Below are 21,566 nucleotides of genomic sequence, written 5' to 3'. Positions count from 1 at the left end.
TGCCACAGTCAAGTCAAGGATAAAAGCCTCTGTGCCACCGCCACACCTAGGTTTTGAAATATTTATAAAAATAGTTTGCTACCTCGTGTGAATTGTTATTTGTGTGAAGATATTGATTTGTAAAATACTAAAAATTTAAACCTCCTGAATGAATCCTATGGAGCCTTGTCATGTAATTTAAAGGATTGTTTTGTCTATAATGTAGTAGAATGTCACGTTTTATAATGAGATTTAACTGTTTAGTAAACTTCTGGTACACTTGCATCCATGAACTTGGTTGACTTGGGATTTATATTTTGGTACACTTGAAAATATAAACTTGAAATGTGCTTAGTTTAGCTAAGGCTAATCCTATTTTCTACCCATCTAGTCGGCCATATCAATTGGAACTCGGGTGAAAACGGTAGTCTACCCTATTCTAACATACTATATACATAAATTACTCTACACAAGAAAAATGATCTAGAAATAACTAAAGATTTCTTAAATTAAGTGTATTTACCCTTAATTTGAGTAGGTAAATGGTGTTTACCTACTCAAAATTTGTACTCGTAAAATAAGATAATTAGAAAATATGCACTTGAAATAAGACAATGCAATTGTGTTTTCTTATTTTAAGTGTAAACTGTCTTGCTCCATTGGCAAAATGTCTCTTTTACCTCCTCAATCCAAGAATAAATGCACTTATTTTAAGACAAATCGAGATTTTGATTTTTTCCTGTGTAGCTAATGATTTTATTAGTTTTATAACAAAAATTATAATTTAAAGATGATTTATTCTGCCTAAAATTGTTATTACGTAAACCTTTTTTGTTATATATTAATTTTTGATTCACATTCTTTGAAACACCAGAATTTACTTTACTTTTTATTTTGTCTAACTTTGCAACTTTTTTCAAAATAATAATTCAGATGTCAGGATCCTGACAAGTAGATCAATCTATTACCTTACTTGAGTCATTTCTTGGCTGACTACTGTTTAAACTAAGTAAAACTATGACTTAGTAGGAGCCTTACTTTAGTAGAATTTCTAGATACTTTACTCTCCTCTGGGTGACATAGTAAGAACATGAAGATGCTGAGAAGACTTAAATAAACTTTATTTTAACAAGAGTAATCTCTTAAATAGACAGTTCTATAATTATTCCCAAGCAATAAAACAATAATCCAATAGCAAATCAGTAAGTTCAGCCACATAAAAGAATAGACTTAATCTTGATATATGGGTCTCTCAAAACGATCATGCAAAATAGGGAAATAAAAAATCCTCCACAGAGATCTGTGTCATCGACCCATGATAGAGATAAATGCTTTTACACAACAAGTAATGAGATTTAAGAGACATATGCTTTGTTTTCTTGCAAAAATTAAAATGATACAAAAATCGGTTTTCCTCAGACTTATTCAAATTCGTAAAATAATCAAACTCTTTTAAGTGCAACAAACAAGCAAGAACAGAAATAATCCACAAAGGAGCAAATTTGACCACCTGCATCTGTGTTTGTAGAACAGGAGCTGTGCAGTGCATCAGATGCGGCAATGCAGGCGGCCACATAAGACTGAATATCTGAAAAACATACTGTACAAACTGGGAAAGAATAAGTAATATAATAATATGTATTAGCCCTTCATTATAGCAAGTGTTTAGGCCCCTAGAATAAGAAAACTGTTTATTCTGCACTGTAAAACATATGTCAAATTAGTTTTTTATTTCTTTTATTTTTATTAAAAGTAATCATTTTATTCCACTGGTAGAAATTGTGTTTACAGTAACAGTCATTAAAAATGGCGTTCCCAGTCAAACGTCAGCCGAATGGCAGCCAACTTCCCTGCAGCTCCCAGCAAAATCCCCTCCAACTTCCAGCCACTGGCCTTCTCCTGGGCGTGCATATTTTTTACTCTGACTCCTCCCTTTCACTGAATTACAGGGTCTGACCAGGAGATGATGCTTCTCTTTAGATCCTAATGTCCACAAATCATGACAGAAAGAATATTTTAGTACAAAGATTGATGTTTAAAAAGGAATTGTAGGGGACCAGCCAAGGATCCATCAGAAAGTGGGGAAATGTTGAACGGCTACTACTCTACCTACTGAAAGAAAATGCATTAAACCATTCTAAGGAAGATTTTTGTTACTTTTTGTTCACTTTTTGGAATTTATTTTTCTGCTGTCTCCAAAAACCAAATGACAGGAAGGAGCCTTCTCAATCTGGCCGAACTGTTTGAACCTTAATGTCAGGCAGAAATTACCGCGAAAACCAGCAGATTTCTATCCAACAGTAACAGCTAAGGCCAGAATGTAAAGGAAGGTGCAATGGCTGAACATTTGCAGTCAGTAGTATTTTTTTAATTATTATAATTTATATTCCTTATTTCTTTATGAACCGAGTAGATAATGTTTTTATATTTCTGTCCAATTCTGTAAAGTATATTCTAATCCCTGCAAAGCACATTAGGAGAAGCTTACCAATGATCTTCTACACTCGCAACAAAAGATCAAAGACAATTTTCACTTTATAAAATAGGCCATAGCGATGAAAAAAAAAAAAAAGAAGTTGCAGCTAAACTGAGGCATTGGAGGTTATAAAAAATATCCTGCTTTGTTCTTTTAATGTCCATCTTTCCAGAGGCTCTTAAATCATTGATCCTCACATCCGCTTAGTTGCATTTTTTTCTTTTTTCTTCTTTTTTCTTCACAGCTTGCAGCAAATGTGATGGAAATGGATGATGGTCTGTGAAGAGACTTCAGAAAAGAGCTATTATAAAAAAAAAAAGAATATAAAAAAACAGAAAGAGGGAGATTGCTTTAAAAGCTTGTTTTTGGCTCAAAGTGCAGACTCATAGCTGCACAGGAAGCAAAACGCAGCGATTATCCTCAGGTATGGACTTAAGGGATACATGATTGGAGCCTCACAAAGAATGTGGTAAAATCTTAAACTAAACCCCCCCACCCCCCAGCTGCTTCTTACTTATACTGAAATTCAGTTGAAGTGGCTTTCATTTACTAATTATGTGAAAAGGGAATTGGTGGCAGTGCCTGTGTGCGCTGTGCTTTTCATACAGCTATTTGCAAAATATGCAGACTCTTCATTAATTTAATTCTACTTCACAGTTAAGAGAGATAATCACAAAAGATTACTTAAGTAAATACACTGAGCTGTGTGTTTATATAGAGGACTAATACAATTAAAGAACAATTAGAATGTGTGTTGGCTATACAGAGTAAAACAATGAACCACACTAACTCTTAAATGTACTTTTTTCATTCAAATTTAAAGTATTTTTTTTTAAAGTTGGGAACTATTTATACCTTACTGTATTTCCCGCACAGAGCAGTGGGAGGTGATTGAATTTTGTGTTCAGTGTAAATAATTCTACTCTTCTCTCGATGTTTTGTTCTGAGTAGGAAGACAGAAAGATCACTGGTGGCAAACTTCCTACTGCTTCCGTTTTCGGTCGAAATATTCAATGACTTTACTATGAATACATCTCAAACTGCAGAGGATCATGAACTCAAGCATCTCTGATGCCAAAGGCATTGGCTAAACCTTTATTCCCAACCTTTTGAGATACTGTATAGAGCTGTTTACAACAACTGTTATTAAATGCATGCATCTTTATCAGCATTCTTAAACTGTACGCGTTTTGTTGTTGTTGCTGCTTTTACTTTTTTTTAATGAATTGCCATTATTGCTTTGGGTCAACATCCAAATCTTTAAGGGTATAGTGGAGGATGTTCTTTTTCCAAGTGGATCATCAAAATACAGTAAGTGGTCCCCCTAATTATCAATCATTCTGGTGATATGTTTACGTAAAGCCGTCCTAAGCGCTCGTCCCCATTCTTACTTACCAGTGGTGAGTCTGACATAGTGAAAAAATTGCAAAACTTCTTTTGGAAAGTAAATTTGTATGAGAGATGGAAACAGGAACTTTTACAGTAAACAGAGCGTGCACGAGGAGAAATGGGCTTGTGCACGCTCTTGCACGTGTTTAATTGCTGTTCCTTCTCGGGAGCAAGTACATGGTTGTGTATGTGCATTTTTTTGTTTGAAAGTGGAGATGGGTCTTTTCAAAACTACTGTACGTGAAAGTCCTCCACTATAAGTATAATAACAAACACACACCAAATAGAGCCATGTTCCATTGACATCGCCATGATTAACAATAAAAAAATAGGTTCCATCATATCTTGAGATCATCTGTAACAGCAAACAAACAGGCAGGAACTTTAAAGCAGACCATATGTATATAAAAAAATAAAATAGTTTTAAGCCAAAGTTCATTAGAGCCATTGTGTAATGTCTAAAACCTCAAACAAAAAAATAAAAAGACAAAAAATAAATAAATAATACACATCAATCTTAAGGCACTTTACAGAGACAGTCAATCAGGTCATGAAGTCGGATTGGTAAAGAAAACATTTAAACCAGTTGATGTCATGCAGTCATTGACTTTGCAGGACTCACTCCTCCTGGATGAGCGCGTGGCCACTGTAGATATTCACCTCCAATTTGTCATCGAGTCTTTAGCAATCCCTCACAGTGAGCATGCATGCAGCGACAGGGGAGAGGAAAACTCTCTTTTAACAGGAAGAAAACTCCAGCAGAACCAGGCTTAGCGTGAGCGGCCTTCTACTGATGCTGACTGGGGGTTCAAGGAGACAGAAGCAGACATACAAAAGAAACATAGAGGCACTGATACATAAATACTGTTGATGAGAGCAAAGGTAAACTACACTGGAAAAAATAAAAATCTAAATAAGTAATTATTTTCTTAAAATAGGTGCATTTTTTTTTACTTGAGGAAGTAGGTGAGAAACTTTGCTGATGGAAAAAGACAATTTACATTTTAAATAAAATAAAAAACGCTTGCATTGTCTTATTTCAAGTGCATATTATCGAATTATCTTATTTTAAGAGAAAAAAAAATACTCATTGCATTGGCAAATCCTCTTATTTACCTACACAAATTAAGGGGAAATACACTTAATTTAAGACATGTGACTTATTTCTAGAAGTTTTTTGCAGTGTAGCTCCATAGGTGGCTCTGTCTAGGAAAGAAGCAGTTTAGCAGATGAGCTCTGAGACAGTTTTCATGTCAAAGGGAATAACCTAAAGCTATTAATATGATATAAACAAGACTAAACACATATAAACAGGCCCAACTCTATCAACTATAAAAAGGGCGTTGATTGCAGCGACCCGGCTGATATTTAACTCCAAGACTGTGTCACTGCTAAACAGGAGCAGATGAGATGAAGCTACTGAAAAATATTGCAGAATGGGAGAATATAGTTAGAATAAAGCAGAATGGTTAAAGGTGACCCCAAGTCTTCAAGCAGCCTAAGCCTATAGCAGCATAGTTATAGTGATAGCTCACAATAACCTGGACTATTCTTACTATAAGTTTTATCAAAAAAAGGGAAGTGTCAAGGCTAATTTTAAAAGTAGACAGGGTGTCTGCCTCACAAACTAAAAGTGCCTTTTGGTTCCACAGGAGAGGAGCCTGATGTCTTGTAAATCTGAAGGTTTACAACAAGTAAACCTTCAGATTGAGAGCAACGTGCTCTATTTAGAACATGAGAAACTGACATATCTGAAATAAGACTGAGCTTGTTTATTTATGCCTTTTAATCAGAGGCTAACTTTAGTGTCATCTACCTGAAAGTGTTTTGTATGAACTTACCAGCTTTTCCTTTACCATAATAGACCGTAGCTAGTAACTCAGGGGTCACATTTAGTTTGAGATATGAAGAAAGTATATTGGTCTAATCCATTTTGAACTATAGGCTATAGTTTGTTTAATAGCTATAGCTTATATAAATGGAGTAAGTAAAGAATGCTTTGGGGCTGAAACAATTAATAGAATGAATGATTAGTCGTAATTATTGAAATAATTTAGTAATCAATTATTTGTTAAATGGTGTATAGAGACTGTAAAACAAGCCTTTAGCTGACAGAGCAACCAACCTTTGAGCACTTATACCATAATTTTAAAATATAGGCTATATATCTAAACATTTTGCAATTAAGATTAAAAAAAACTTTTTCGTCTGTCAATATGTTAAATCCAAAGTTTCCTCTGGTTAATTTAGTAAAAATCTTGCTTACAGAACCTTCGGCTATACAACTTTTAATCAATTAATTGAAAACATAATCTACAGATTAATTGATTTGCAAAATAATTGTTAGCTGCAGCCCCAGAATGCTTTCCTCTTAAAGTTCTCCAAATTTTATTTTAAGATACCTTATTGTGCTTACGGTCTCCCAATGCTTTTAATGTGCGGCCCAACAGAAATGATTTTCGGCCTATATAAATATTTAAATCCGATGGACTGCCTACTTTCAGCTGACAGCACATTAAAGCTGATGCAGTTTGTGCAGGAGAGGGATTTCCTGCTGGATGTCTCCGCTCTGCCTGCATAAACCATGGCCTGGTTCGTGCGCTCAGCTTTCCTGGAATGACACACTTTAAATGAGCTGCGGAACAACCGAGCCGAACCGAACCGAACCAAAGGAGCGCTGGATGCGGAGGGACGCAGATGAGAGCTTCTCATCCCGGTTCCGATCAGTGACCGAGCGGGGAGGAGAAAGGTAGCTCTGCAGGACGGAGCGGGAGGAAGGCGGCGGTTCGGCTGTTTTGTTTGTTTGTTTTTTGGTAAATCCTCAAGCGCTATTTTGAGGCGGTGGTTCAAGTCCCGGGATAGAGGCAGGGGACAGGAGAGGAAGGGGGAGGGACCATCGAGGGGATGAAAGTGGGATGCTGCTGCTGATGCTGCGGGAGGCATCGATGTGAGGACCTCCAGGACTCCAGGCGCACATCTCTGCAGTTCTCCTGCAGGTAAGCAGCTGACCGCCTTCATGCTGACTGCGCTGTAAACCCACTGCAGTGTTTGGATGTGTGGGTTGGAGGGTTTGTTTCTGCCGAGGCTCCGAACTTACAGTTTTTGCTGACATCTTTCTGTCTCCTTTCCCCTCCTAGGGAACGGAAAAAATATACTAGGCATTATTTCCATAAAAAACGACTTTACCAAATAACTGGATGTTGGTGGAGCAGGATTTTTCCAACTGTTGGACTAATTTTACTCAACATATTACAGCATTATTAAAAAGCACCATGCTGTGTAAAAGTAGGGTTTCTATCCTTTAATGTTGTTCACATTAAGTTAATAGCCATGAACTTTATTGTGTTTTCTAACTAACAGATATTTCTAATGGGGAAAGAAAATAACTCATGATTTTTGACTAATGTCTGAAACAAACATAAAATCAATTGTTGCTGCAAATCTTAGCCAGTCTTTCTCTTTCCACTTTTGCACCTCCCAGAAAATATGGGCGGTTCTAGACAGAGGTCAACAGGGGCCACTGTCCCTATAGAATTGGTCCTGGCCCCTATTATGGCCCCTACACTGAAAACATAATACTAAATACATTTAGGTACAGAAGCTGTACCTAAATGGTCCCTTAAAGTTACAGTATACATGATTTAAGAAATGAAGGTGTTGCACTTTTAGTTTCAGCTATATTGTGCTAAAAACACAGTTTTCATCTACTAGATGAGGGTCTCCAGAGCCATCAGATGTTTTTTGGTTATTGATAAGAGAAAATGAACTATTGTCCTCTTTTTTTGTGCTATTGTTTTGCTCTGAGCTCCCATGAAGAAACACTGGCCTCACCCTAACCCCATTAGAGATTAGGTCTAGAACAAGGTCTAGCACAAAAACTAGGTCTAGCACAAAATAAAAGGTCTAGAACCACCACTACCAGAGAATAAAACTTTTAACCAGCAAAAGTTTGACAGTAGCATTATAACATTTAAGCTAAATAGCACAAAGCTTCTACCATAAAAAGTGTCGCTGGGATCAAGTTGTGTTGATGATGGCTTTTAGTCATGCTTTCTTCAAAGCCAGATGGTTGGTGTGCACAGAAACTTTTTTTTCCTGTTTGGAATAAGCTTGAACGGTGATCTCAGCAGGCTTTCCATAAAAAAAACCATTGCTGCTTATCTAATTAAAGTTGTAGGGAAGCGGCTGTTCCAACCGTTGCATTTCCGAATTCTCCCTAGTGGTGCAAGACTTTACACGGGTGAATAAAGTGAATGTGATTGGTCGTTTATCAAGGGGGCAGGATTGTTGTGGCCGAAGGTTCGCAAGTTTGATTGTGGCCAATTTGTTGGGAGCATTTTGCTTGTTCCCAATGGGAAATTCCATTGGGACCAAGTAGCACTAAATTGGTGACTTAGTAACGACACTGTCAAGGAACGCTATGGACAGAGGAAACATGCAAGAGGAGGAGAGTTTAGTGTCGGAGGTCGTGGATGAGTCTCCTCCGTCATACATTTTTTATTTAGAGGAGGAAAGTGGGATGAAGATGTTGTGGAAGAGGATGCCAGGGCGGCAGAAGCTTGGTTTGGTGTAGAAGGCTTCCAGCCGTACATGTTTGAGCCCTTGCCTCGCAACGCTGCCAGTTCTGTTAGCTCTACGCCTGCTGAAGATACAGACGTCCATCCCCGTGAACACTGGGACGGAACTCAATGGGAAAGGAAATGATTCTTATTTCAACGTTGCGTATATTAGCTGCGACATATGAATCAAGATGCTATGACCGAAAAAAAATTATTGACAGATGACCTTTGATATATGATTGGCCGAATGTAGGTGTTCAGGCTGACATATAACTAACTGACCTGCAGATGATAACGAAAAAAACTGATTTTAAGACAGAATTTGTTTGTTTTTTTCATTGAAATTTTCACAATTTTTGGACAATATAGTGTAATAAAGAGTACATTTATATGCATGTTTAAGCAAGAATGATTTGACATTTAAATATGATTTCCCTAAGAATTTAAGTCAAACCAAATCCTATCAAAGTGAGATGGATGCCTTCTGTTTATAATCAGTAGATGGAATACCATGTAAAATAGTGTTTCTGTAATTTTTATGCTCACAACAGTGGCCATAATGGCCAACAATAGCATCTAGAAGGAGGAAATCAGAGATAAAGTCACTCTGACTAAACCGTTCCAAGTTTATAGGTAAAGTGAATGCACCATTGGGAGCTAAATCATACCTTTGGGAAGGGAGGAGCTAGGTAGTGGCCTGGGCTGCGTATGTTCACCCTCATGGCGCAATTCTTTGCCACAAGAACAAGCAGTTCCCCTCTAATACCACAGGGGGGCAGCATTGATGCTCTCAACTGGAACGTTCTTACTAATTTAACGTTTGTTTAAACTGGGCATCGGTCTTCGAGGGCCACTGTCCTGCAGGTTTTAAAGGTTTCCCTGTTTCTGCACAGCTAATTTTCTTTGATAGCTGATTAACAGGATTTTGCTGAACTGCAATAATCAGAATCAGCTGTGCTAAAGCAGGGAAACCTCTAAAACCTGCAGCACAGTGGCCATTGAGGACCGACTTTGGGGATGCCAAGTTAAAACTGACAACAATGCCATCCTGTTGGTTGTTATATCAATGTTAGGTCCTCCTGTTGTGAGAACTCATTTAAAATACCTTTTGATTTTCAATTCTGATTTTTTTGGCTGAAACCTTTTTTTTTTCTGTCACCATTAAAATCCAGTATAAATGGTCCAGGGCCACTAAGCCACCCACATGTACAGAAAGACTGTGTAGATGTCGCAAAGCAGCACAATAAGTCTTAACAAATGGTGGCGTCTCTGTGTTGCTATTATAATTGTTAATGAGAGCTGACAATACTATAATCAAATCTTAAGTCAAAAGAATCCAAAAAAACCTATGCCATTTAAAAGTATCCAATTTTAAACCACAGCATAAAAATTTAGATTTTTTTTTGGGAGGGGAAAATATATGGGTGGCATATTTAAAAAAAAAAAAAAGCAACAACACACATGCTGCGTTCACACCGGACGCAGCAGGCGCAGCAAAAGCAGCGAGTTTACATGCAAAGTCAATGGTTGACGCGCGTCAAGGCGCAGCAAAAGGTCCCGCAGCGCGTTTTGAGCAGCAGGCGCAGCGCGTCTAAGCAGCTGAAGCAGCGCGTCGGGAGCTCTTAAGCATCTGACGCGCGTCAGATGCTTAAGAGCCAGGCTTAAGAGCGCCCATCTGCAGAGACCGAAGGAGACAGAAACAGACATACAAAGGCAACTGTAAAAGGCGACCTCGTTCAGGAAACACACAGCCAGGCATAAGAGCTCTGAGCCAGCTCCCATGCCAGAGGATGAAGAGAGCACATCTAGTTAGTCAGAGAAACAGGACTACACTGGAAAAACAGGCAGATCTCAAACAACTATAAACAAAGTTGTTGATCGGAGCAGCACAGCTGATATTTCTCTCCAGGATGGAGTCATAGCTAAACACGAACAGACGACGCAAAGCTACTATGAGAAAAAGCAGAGAGAGCATAACGTTAGAGATTGAAATAACAGATTCTACAGAGTGGAAGAATAGATAGAATGAAGCAGAATGATGAAAAAGATTGTCCCTATGTCCTCCAACAGTCTAAGCCTATAGCAGCATAACTATAGAGATACCTCAGGATAACCTGAGCCACTCTAAATGTAAGCTTTATCAAAAGAAAAGTTTTAAGCCTACCTAGTAACCTAAGTAGACAGGGTGTCTGCCTCATGGACTAAAACTGGTAGCTGCTTCCACAAGAGAGGAGCCTGATAACTAAAAGGTCTGCCTCCTATTCTACTTTTAGAAATTCTAGGAACCACTAGCAAAGGTGTAATAGTTATAATAGGACAATAAGAGGAAAGGACGTGTGTTCTTACTCAGCATTGGGTGAGTTCATGAGTATTAAATCACAGCTTATCAGAAATCCACCCACAGTCACAGTTTTGTATTTTACTGCAGTAAGAGAGCCAAGAACAAACATACACACACCAGAGGAAGCAATTAAACTTAAGGCAAATTCACTGTTGGCCAACACAAAGACAACGGAGCTCCCTACAGGCGCATTGCAGGCGAGTTGTAGGGATTAGATTTTTTATTTTTTTTGTTGGATCAACTCATCTCTTCTCTCGCTCTGTCATCCTCCCACACGGGTTGGCTCAGTTGTTACAGCAGTGAAGTACAGTAGCCTCACAACCCTTCCACGCACAGCTTCAGCAGCAAGACAACCACTCAACTAACATCACCCAGGTTACACTGCAATGAAAATGCAGTACAGGGAAAAATGTGTTTTCTTTCTTGAGTTTAAAAGAAAGAGGAAGATTTCAACAAATAACAGAAAGACCTGTGGGGTGATAATAAATGAAAGAAGTAAAACATGGAGATTTGTTTCACCTGTGACTTTCTGCGAGGAGGATTCTAACATTGCGACATCTCAAAGGCTACATAGTGCTGAGTACCACAGAGACTATTAAAGCCTTGCCACGGGTTATCTGAGAGGGGCCTCTCCAGTCAGCCGTGAAGGTCGATGCATCAACAGCCTCTTGACTTTAGTCTGACACTGACACTGTGTCTCTGAACCAGGTCAGGAAAATTCAATAAACCAAGACAGGCCATGATCTCTTGGTTTAAGACGTTTCAACACAGTTTAGTGCACTCTGTGTGCATGACTCAACCCATCTTGCTTGAGGTCTGTTGAATCCCTTCTTTCAGCTAAATAGCTTGGTTTTTACTTCCATTACGTCAAAGGTTAACATATGGCATTAAAGTTTGGTCATATTAGATTTAACAACATTGATTTTCTCACTCCAGCCCGTTATTGGCAGTAATAAGCTTAAAGTGGGTTTGCGCCACATAAGGGAAGAGAGAGTTGCAGCTAGAACACAGATAAATCCATGCAAGCACTGTTACTACAGTAGCAGCCATCCAAAATGGCCCTTACCTGTCAAACGACTTTGTCTCTAGGTTTGGAAAATATTCAGACCTTTCTAGTGTCTCAAAAAAATATTGATAATATTAAATATAAGAAAAAAGTAAGAATTCTAAGAAAAAAGTCAGATTTCTGAGATTAAAGTCAGAATTCTGACTTTTTTCTCATATTATACTGAAATAATATTTAAAAAACAGTTAACTTTTAAAAAAAAATCCTCTTCCGTACACTGATCCACCCTTAATTGGGTGTTAATATATGTAACAAAATGTGCGGGGGGATTTTATCTTTGTAAATGTTACACTAAAAAAGATTCCTGCCATTATTTAACTCATATCCAGTCTAATACACACTCTGTGTGCCTCTGCCATCTGGCTTTAGTAATAATAATAATGTACAAGATTATTTTATATTTTTATTTGTTGTATTTTTGCTTCCAGCAAAATATAACATGCTTACTTTTTAGATTTAATTTCTTATTTTTCAATGTTTTTACAGGGTTTTAATTACTTTTTGTCTCAATATTACTCTCTTCTAGGGCTGGATTAAAACAAATTAGTTGATGATGTCATCTAGCAACTGTTAGGACAACCAATAAAGACTTTCCTTGGTAAAGACATGGCAAATGTTCATGCAAGTAAGCACTTTTCCACACAGCCGTAACAATAAAGTCATTAGACAATGGATTCTGGAAAAGAGGGGTTTGCAAGCTCATGAAAACTATAAAAACCCTGGAGTGAAACATCCACAAGTCTTTGGTTAGTGCAAGAGAAAATCAAAATAAATTTGCAATATCAATTGAAAATTATTTCAGTGATTGCCATAAAGTCCAGTTAAAGTTCTTTTACTGTAGACAGTAAAAACAATTTCCCTGTATTTTATACATAGGCAGGCAATCTAACATAAGATTAGTATATATATCAAAGATGAAGAGAAAATTTAGGCTCTGTATTTTCTTGACTATCTGCAGAACAGAAGGCCTTCTGTATTTCACCAGAGCAGCCTGATAAACTTTAGCTTTCAGCAACCAAACCATTTAGTTGAAATGGGGCTGGGGCCGATGTTCCAAACACTGCAATTCATTTACATATTTTTTTTGTGAAAGAATAATAAGAATTTGGCTATAAGAAGGACGGGCTGCTTCTGAGCGTGTTTTCAGGTACTGTTATGCATCCTGTTTATAGAAGAATTCATGCTCTTCTGGAGAACTACTGGTCTGGAACACTTGGTGGGAAAAAAACAGATTTTTCCAGGTCCTGTAATTGTGTGTAACCACATAAAGTCTGTTTCTGCAGGGAGCAAAGCTCCGATCGTCTAACTGTGAGGTTTAACCCTGTGACCCAGCTGTCAGGAGAACTGAACTCTGGGGCCCTTATCGAAGACTCTAAGCGCTGCTCCTGCCTACCCGGCTACAAACGGAGAGTCGCTCTGAGATCTGGGCAGCATTCAGGACTGACAGCTTGAATGGATGACAGGGCTGTGTGGGCCTAATGGACTGTCAGAGAGAGCAAGGAAGAGATGGATGAGAGGAGGGAGAGAGGGACACTGGAGAGCATCAGAGAGAGGGAATACCAGGAAGTGAGTTGAAGGAATGATGAAGTGGTGTAGCGGCTTCATGTGAAACCCGATTCCCCCAGTTTCTCTTTCACTAACTGCTGATGTCTCTCAATTTCTGCTTCTTTTCTTTGCTGTTATTATTATCTGAATTGGTCTAATTGGGACAAATATAATCTCTGCACAGTTTACAGCTGGACAGCTAACAAACTGCAAATGCTAAAATATTGAATAGTTCTGTGACAAGTTAGATATTGTTTTTAAGACTTTATTTTTATGTAGCAGGGGCGATTCTAGGACCAGAGGTTTAGGCCTGCTGAGCATCCAGCAAGCTGCCTGGCCAGCCATGAAAAAACTCACTGTTTTCTACAAACATTTTCCACATTTTTTAAACTTGCTGAGTTCCTTTTATCCAATTATTGACTCCATCATTCACTAATGCAACATATCTGCAGAAAGCAAAATTTTTGACAGGAATATTCCAACCATTTAAAGCTTTTAAAACAGTTTTCATGAAATGTTCTTTTGTTTGCCAAACTAAAGAAGGGGAACTAGAACAGTTCTAACTGTTAAGGACCAGTAGACTTATCCCAAATATCAAAGGGCAGATTTGGAGACCCTTTGGTTTTGTGGCTGCTATGCTGGTCCTCTGTGTCTCTTCTTCTCTTTACCTAATCTGCTCTGTCTCCTCTCCGTGTTCTTCTCCTCCTTGGACAGTGAAAGTTGTAAAGCATACAAATAATTACACAAAAAAGTTATCATTTCTGATGTTATGAGATGAGCCGAGGCTTCGAGGCGTGTGTCGAGTAATGGAGGGGGAGTTTCCCCGAAGCGCGTGTCGAGGTGTAATTCATTTAGTGGAGGGTCCAAAATTGAAGACGTCCGAGGCCTCGCTACCGTGATTCCACGTGACCGCCCTGGGGAAGTGGTTTCGAAACTGCAAGAATTTCAACAGGGATTCAAACAGCCTCAGTATTCAGTCAAGATGTGGGAGTTTGTAGGAGAGTAGCTGTTAGCTGGATAGAGTTTGAATATATTCTAAGAATAGATTGGTGGAAAAACAACCAATCTAGTTGGTTAAAACTATTTTGGTTAGATTAAAAAATATAATGATCAAAATCTGAGCAAGCTAATGGACTGTTGTAACTTCAGTGTTAAGTTGTATTGCTCTCCACCGAACACATATCAATGTATGTGGCATCATCTGTTTCCAGAAGTCAATGAGTCGATGTAATTAGCTGGTTTTCCTTAGATAGAGGACTTTGAATTAATTTGACTGTATGATCTGGTTATCTCTGTAAAGTGCCTTAAGATGACGTGTGTTGTGAATTGGCGCTATATAAATAAACTGAATTAAATTTGGTTGAATCAAAACATTGAGACAAAAATTGGAAGTTAACAACAGAGGTAGCTAGTTAAAAACATTTGAATTGGAAGGATTTTACCAGAACCTTGGAAATTGATCTTTTTCTAAATGAAACAGTCCAATTCAAAAATCAGAATTATGCAAAGAAGACATTAAAAAAGAAAAAAAAAGAACACCTGATACAACCCTATTTAAAAAATACAGCCGCAAATTGCATCTATTTGCAGGACTTGATGAGTGTTCAAGCTCCAGCATGCTGCAGTACATATATGAATTATTCATTACCAAAAGGTTGTTGCTGGATGTGAACGAATCCAGTTTGAAAAATAAGTAAACATTTCCTATAATTACCTTACTTAGGTGCTCTGCTAATTTTATTTTTGTATTTTTACCCTTAAAAAAATAGTGAGATACTCTGCAATTGCAATTAAATAATAATAGTTTATTATTCTTATTCCAAAAATGAATAATTATTTTTACATTTATTTTTCCCAGTTTTCTACAGTCTCTCCACCCTGTAACTGTAAAATGCTATGAAACATGTATCTGCAGATAAACACGTGTATCTGCAACAAAATTATAATACTAAACTACATTAAGAAGTTGAAATGCAACACTCTTCTCTAACTGCATTCGGAGCTTTCAGTACAAGGCAGCTGCCTCTGCCTGTGTGTTTAGGGAAGCAGGGAAAGACTCAAGGCAACTTTTAACTGCTGTCAAATAGTACAATACAACCACTGCTGGTTTCATTTAAAGTCTTTAAGGTAAACCGTCTTAAAACCATAAAGTCACTACCGGTATATTTGTCTAGTGGTTTATTTAAAAAAGAAAAAAAAAAGTTGCCAGGGGTCTGAAAAGTCCCCAAAGTCTCTAACTTAACAACACTGAACTGTTGTCTCCATTTTCCTTCACTACAGAGAGCACCGGTGCCATTTATACACTAGCCAGCTTCATAGCAACACAGACAGAAGCTGGTGGTGACGGTTTTTCAAAATAAAGTACATTTGAACATCTCATTATATTTGAAATAATTTTAAACTCTGAATAATTAGAACAGGTGTGCAAATATACATAATGCTACCTTATAGGCTTGTTATATCATCATTTTTAATCATTCTAAGGGTGTGATGGATTTTATTTTGATGTGGCAGTGCGCTATGGTCAATTACATGTAGCAAAAACCCTCACATGGATGAATTCAATGTACAAAGCTAAAAATCATGAGAAGAAAAAGAAAGAAAAAGTCTGATCCATGATTTTTGGGTTCTGCTTGATCCAGACGATATAACGTCTGATACCAATATTTTTTCCCAGAGCATAACTTAAACTTTTTGTGTTATTTTGCTATGCTTTTGCATAAGTAAATGGAAGTACACTTTTGAGGAGAGACATAAATTATCGGATGCATATCTGATAATAAGCCTCTGATGGATTCTTTTATGATTTTATTAACATTACGCTACACAGTAAATGAATCTCTAAACAGGCTGTCTTGACGATGTTAGGCTGTTTTTCAGAATTTAATAATCATGGTTTCAAAAGGTTTCTTCAATCAACTGTTGCTTAACTTGAGAGTAAATAGGACTGAAAAAAAAGCATCTTCAGTCAGTGACATAATCACATCCATAATAATGTATTTCAAAAAGCCTTTCAGTCATAAACACTCATTAGTTATTCATGAGGGTAGTCAATGTGCGTGACACAGAGAGAAAACACACCAAACAGCTCATTAAGGCAGGAGTTTGCCATTTTATTTAAATAATTTAAAATGACTTGATTCACTATAATTTTAGCCTTTAGCTCTGTTAGCATTGCAGAGCAACACTAACAGCAGCATTTCTATTTCATATTTTAGATGTCAAGTATATACATTTAACTCCAGTTCAACAGAACATTTTCACTTGACTTTACTGTTGCTTAAAAAGTACTTACTTATGGCAACCCTTCAGCAGAGAAAGTTGCTACTGGCTTTCGTAAAGCTCTGCTCTAGGCTTTAAGAGATAGGAATATCAGCATCTGCAAGACAGAGTTTAATTAAAAACACTCAATATGTTTAAAACTAAAAATTAACTAAAAAATAAAAACTCTATAAAATGTTTTATTCTAAGTTCAGTTGGCAGAGGTACACAGTGGATATGACTGTGGATGAAATAAACATAAAAGAGATCTATTTTGATGCAACAGTATCAAAGAAAGAAACCCTGTATGTTAAACATATCAAAATCCTGCCTATTTTGAGATCAGTGGAAGCTTTCTGTGTTGGAAACAGACAGCAGGTGCTCTTCATTCTTGGAATGAGAGGCTCACAGCAGCCCTCACTGCTCACTGAAGACAGTAAACTCAGACTGATCCATTATGCAGACAACCACGCTCTACGACAATCCCCCACAGCAACAATTTTAAATGTTGCCATTCTGAAATGAGTGGGCTCCTGTGCTGAACAAGGCCACTTTTCACTACAATACTGGTATCAGAAAGGAGCAATATTTGAGCCAAGGTATGAAAGAATCGACTGGACGCTCCGATTATCTGGAACAAGAGCATCAGACCAGGAAGACAGACAGCAAAAAATAATGGACTGGGTGAGATGTGGGACCGTGGTGACAGGTTACACTCCTAGAATGGAGGCAGAAGCCGCAGAACTCTGCGTGGATCTGATGCTTGGGTCTGAAAGAAACCTAACAGCACAAAACCAGCTTAGACACAGCAGGAAGCAGTCAGGGCATTATATGTTTACTGAATGAATTTGAATGTAAGTGTGATTTGGTAAATAGTCATTACAGTATGCCCTTCTCCATTGTGCTGAATTTCGCAGGTAAAGCCGGGCATACACTGTACCATATTTTCAATCTTTGTGATCAGCTACAGCTCAAACTGTATTATGAAACTGCATGGTTTAAAAGTTCACAGCTGACAATGCATGTTCTTAGACTGTATGATGCTTTGATGCAATCTAACAGTTCACACTCTACGTCCAAAACCCACCCTCGGACTCAGCGTTGAGAGATGGCGCTGGTAAATCTGGAAGAAGAAGGATTACTTTGTTTGGACATGCGCATTGCATGAGGTTCAGATAAATCAGCTTGTAGAGGCTCGTAGCTCTGCTTCAATAGTCTGGAAACCTCACAATAGCCGACTGAATTTAAACATGTTTGATTTTACCCCAAACTCAAGATTCCTGATTGGGAGGTGGTCGTGATATGCTAATCACCCCTCGTTACCTCCTGTATGCTGCAGGACTCACAATAAGGCTGAAACTCGGCCGATCAAAAAAACTCGAGAATCTGCCCGAAAAGGGCAAAAACTTATACAATGTATTTCTGCCTTAACTTGTCAGAACAATCCATGGCAATACTTTTTAAAAGGTAACATTAGTTACACAGACATTAAACAAATTTGCCAAGAATTATATTATATGTTATTTGGACTCTTAACAGGGTTCTGCTGGTAGAGCTTTTTTTTTCTATTTTGATTTGTTTTATTTCCCTCACATGCTGCATTAGACAATAAAACCTGATGCAGTTGGCTCCCGTTCCTTCATGACCATCAGAAAATGTCAGACTCCGTTATTCAACTGTTTCTGTATTAATATTTAAACCCATCTTCAGGTGAATCTATAATTAACGGTCCTAAAAACAGGAACTTATCTTATGTTAGGTTTGTATTTAGAACCCTGCATGAAGAGTACACCTACAGTTTTCTTATGAAATTGACACAGGTTTGGAATCACTGAATGTTTCTTTCCTTAGAAAGTCTAGCAGCTCTTCTGCTTGCTTCAGTTCTTTTGTGGGGCGAGAGATGACACTAATCCTGTGAGTTCTGTTCTGCCTCACACAATGACACAAAAAACACCCAACTGTAAGACCCACAGTATGTGTGTGTTCATTTTGCTGTGTGTGTTTGAGAGAGAGCAGGGAAGAGAGGAAAGATGGTTGAGCTGAGCTGCCAGAGTGGCGGGGACGGTTACATAACAGCGGTGCAGAATGGATTGTAGTTTCAAGTCACACACATACACAGAAAACATCTTAGCAAAGTAAGTGGTTATATTATAATCCTTCTAAAACGTTTTCCACAGATGGAGCATGTAATATTGTCTTGCTTTGACTGAACCGTGACTAAGGTGACAATTTGCATTTGTCAACATGAAGTGTTTTCGTCCGACTCAAATCTGTAAATATCATGCATCACCATACTGTTCTGTGTACACAGATGATGATGATATCTGATTCAACTAAGTGTCCCGATTTAGAGGTTGGACGTAGCTGTAAGAAATCCAGTGATGAACTGAGTAAAGCCTAATTTTCTGTTCAGTTATCCTTTTCGTGATATTTAGTCTTGTGTATACCTGTAGCCTTTCTTGATTCTACCAGAGACTTCACTGAATTTGCAAATATCTTTATCGAAACTCCTGGAAGATAAGAGGGATACTCTATATATACATATAAAGTTCAGTGCCTAAGTTGTCTGCTACAGCTGATCTTGACAAAATGTTACAATTCTGACAAATAAAATGGGAAATCACCAACCAAGTTCTTGTTCCTACTGTCTGTGAGTCTCTGCATTATCCCACAATTGACTGGCAACCTGTCCATGTTCTACCCTACATTTTGACCAAAGGCTATTGGACCCCGACAGATGGCAGAGGATCAATGGATGAGCGCTGAAAAGAGCCACTTGTACAAGAGGGTACTGCAGAACTACAGTACAAGTCAACTGCAAGTAGGCTACTGAGAACTACAAGCCAACCTCAAACCTCCTCTTCATCGCTAAGGTTATTGAAAAGGCTGTTTTGTTAGTTGAACAACTTCCTAACAAGGAATGCAGAATGTGGAAGAAACAATGTACTGATCATATTATATCTTAGTTCAGCATTCAACACTGTTGAATGATAAGAATAAGTGTTGTTGTCCTTGGAAAACTGGGTTGACCTTTCTAATAAAGCTTTTGACTAAAATCAATTCTACTTGGAGGACAGGGATGCGTATGAGTAATATGATAACGGGTGGCCTTCTATCACCTAAAGATGCTGCTGTCACTGTCCTCACTAAAAACTAAGATAGTAGAGCACATCACCCAAGTTCTAAATTCCTTAAATTGACACTATCTCAAAGAATTGAATTGAAAATACATCTGTTGTTCAGTAAATAACTGAATATCAGCATCAAAATACAACAGAGGCTTATGGCCAGTGTATTAACACCCAGACCTCTAGGGTTTTCTGGTTCAAGTTTACCCTGCATACAGTTAAAATCTATTCAGCTTATGTATTGCAAAATTCACTCGCCTTGTGTAGTTGACTCTTCAGCAATACCCTAATACTGAGCATACATGAAGTAACAAAGGAGGGGGAAAACACTCCCTTTCAACAGGAAGAAGCTTCCAGTAGAACCAGGCTCAATGTGAGTGGCCCTTTGCCAAGGTCACTGGGTTACAAAAGGGCTATGGAAGAATTTATCCTTTAATAAAATAGCTCAACAGGTGGCTCTGTCTAAAAAACAGTTAAGCAGATAAGCTATGTGCTGGTTTTGATGGGAAAAAAGGATCAAAGAGAGCACATACAATAGGACATAGTCAAAGATGAGTTCATGTCTAGGAGAGAAACAGGACTAAGTACCTAAAAACAGGCCAAAATCTACCATCTATATTTGTTGATGGCAGCAGCCCAGCTGATACTTCCCTCCAGGATGTTGTCACAGCTAAGACAAGAGTCAGTCCAGATGAGAGTACTCTGATATGAAAGAGTAAGATAAATTTAGCAGTTCAACAAAAAAAAAAAACATTGAAAAGTAGAATAAAGCGTATTTGATGCAAAGTGGCCCCTATGTCCTCCAGCAACCTTGGCCTATAACAGTTTAACAATAGATATCAGGATAACCTGAGCCATTCTAACCATACTGTAAGCATTATCAAAAAAGAACATTTTAAGACTCTCCTTTAAAGTGGACGTAGATGTAGTTGGTTTCATAGGAGAGGAGCTGACTACTTCTACTAATTTTAGGAACCATAAACCAGAACCAAAGATTGAAAAGTGCAGCTCTAAGTTCATCTACCACCCATATGTTTTTTAGAAAACAGTAAAAGTGCTTGCTTTAAATCAACGCTGAAATATTCCTTTTCTTTACTTCCCATTGCTATGCAGCTGCTATGTCCTTTCACCTTGTTTTTCTTTCATATACTTCACATTTTATTGTAATTTGCTATACAGATAAACTTGCCTTGCTGATTCTACCTGTTTTGCCATTGTAACACCAGGCTTTCCCTCCATGAAACAATAAAGTTCTTCCTTTTCTATTTTATCTCTCTGTCTTCACCAAAACCCTCTTACTTCATGAACATTTTTTTTAAATGTATTCTGTTTGAGTAGAGTTTAGTGGGAGGACAGGTTATGAAAAAGATGGAGGCGTCCATAAAACAGTTAACTGACCAGCATAACCAATGTGAAAATGGGAATCTTACAGTAGAATCTACTGAAGAAACAAAACGATATAAGATCTGTTTATATCGAAATAGACACTCCTACACATTCATATTGAATGAGAAATTTACTAGGAGGGTAATTAATTTAACTCTAATTATTACAATATATTTTCTGTTCATTATAGTATTAAGACAAGCGCTAAACAGAACCTACCTATATGGTGACCAATGTCCAAATGTCAATCAGAAGCTAGGAATTGCACCATAACAAAGATCCAACTATAGTTTGCTCTAATTTTTGACTACAAGTAGACATTTAATGCAAAACAAAAATTGTGCAAAAGTTTAAATTCATTTATCTTCAATATGTCAAAAACATATCTCAAATACATTTTATAACCCTTTTTTTGTCAGTGCCTAAACAGGAAACG

The sequence above is a fragment of the Cyprinodon variegatus genome, unplaced genomic scaffold (genome assembly GCF_000732505.1).
Source record: "Cyprinodon variegatus isolate N-32 unplaced genomic scaffold, C_variegatus-1.0 Scaffold232, whole genome shotgun sequence".
In the NCBI taxonomy this organism is placed as follows: domain Eukaryota; kingdom Metazoa; phylum Chordata; class Actinopteri; order Cyprinodontiformes; family Cyprinodontidae; genus Cyprinodon; species Cyprinodon variegatus.
The sequence above is the reverse complement of the archived record's forward strand: the minus strand, read 5'-3'. Positions refer to the sequence as shown.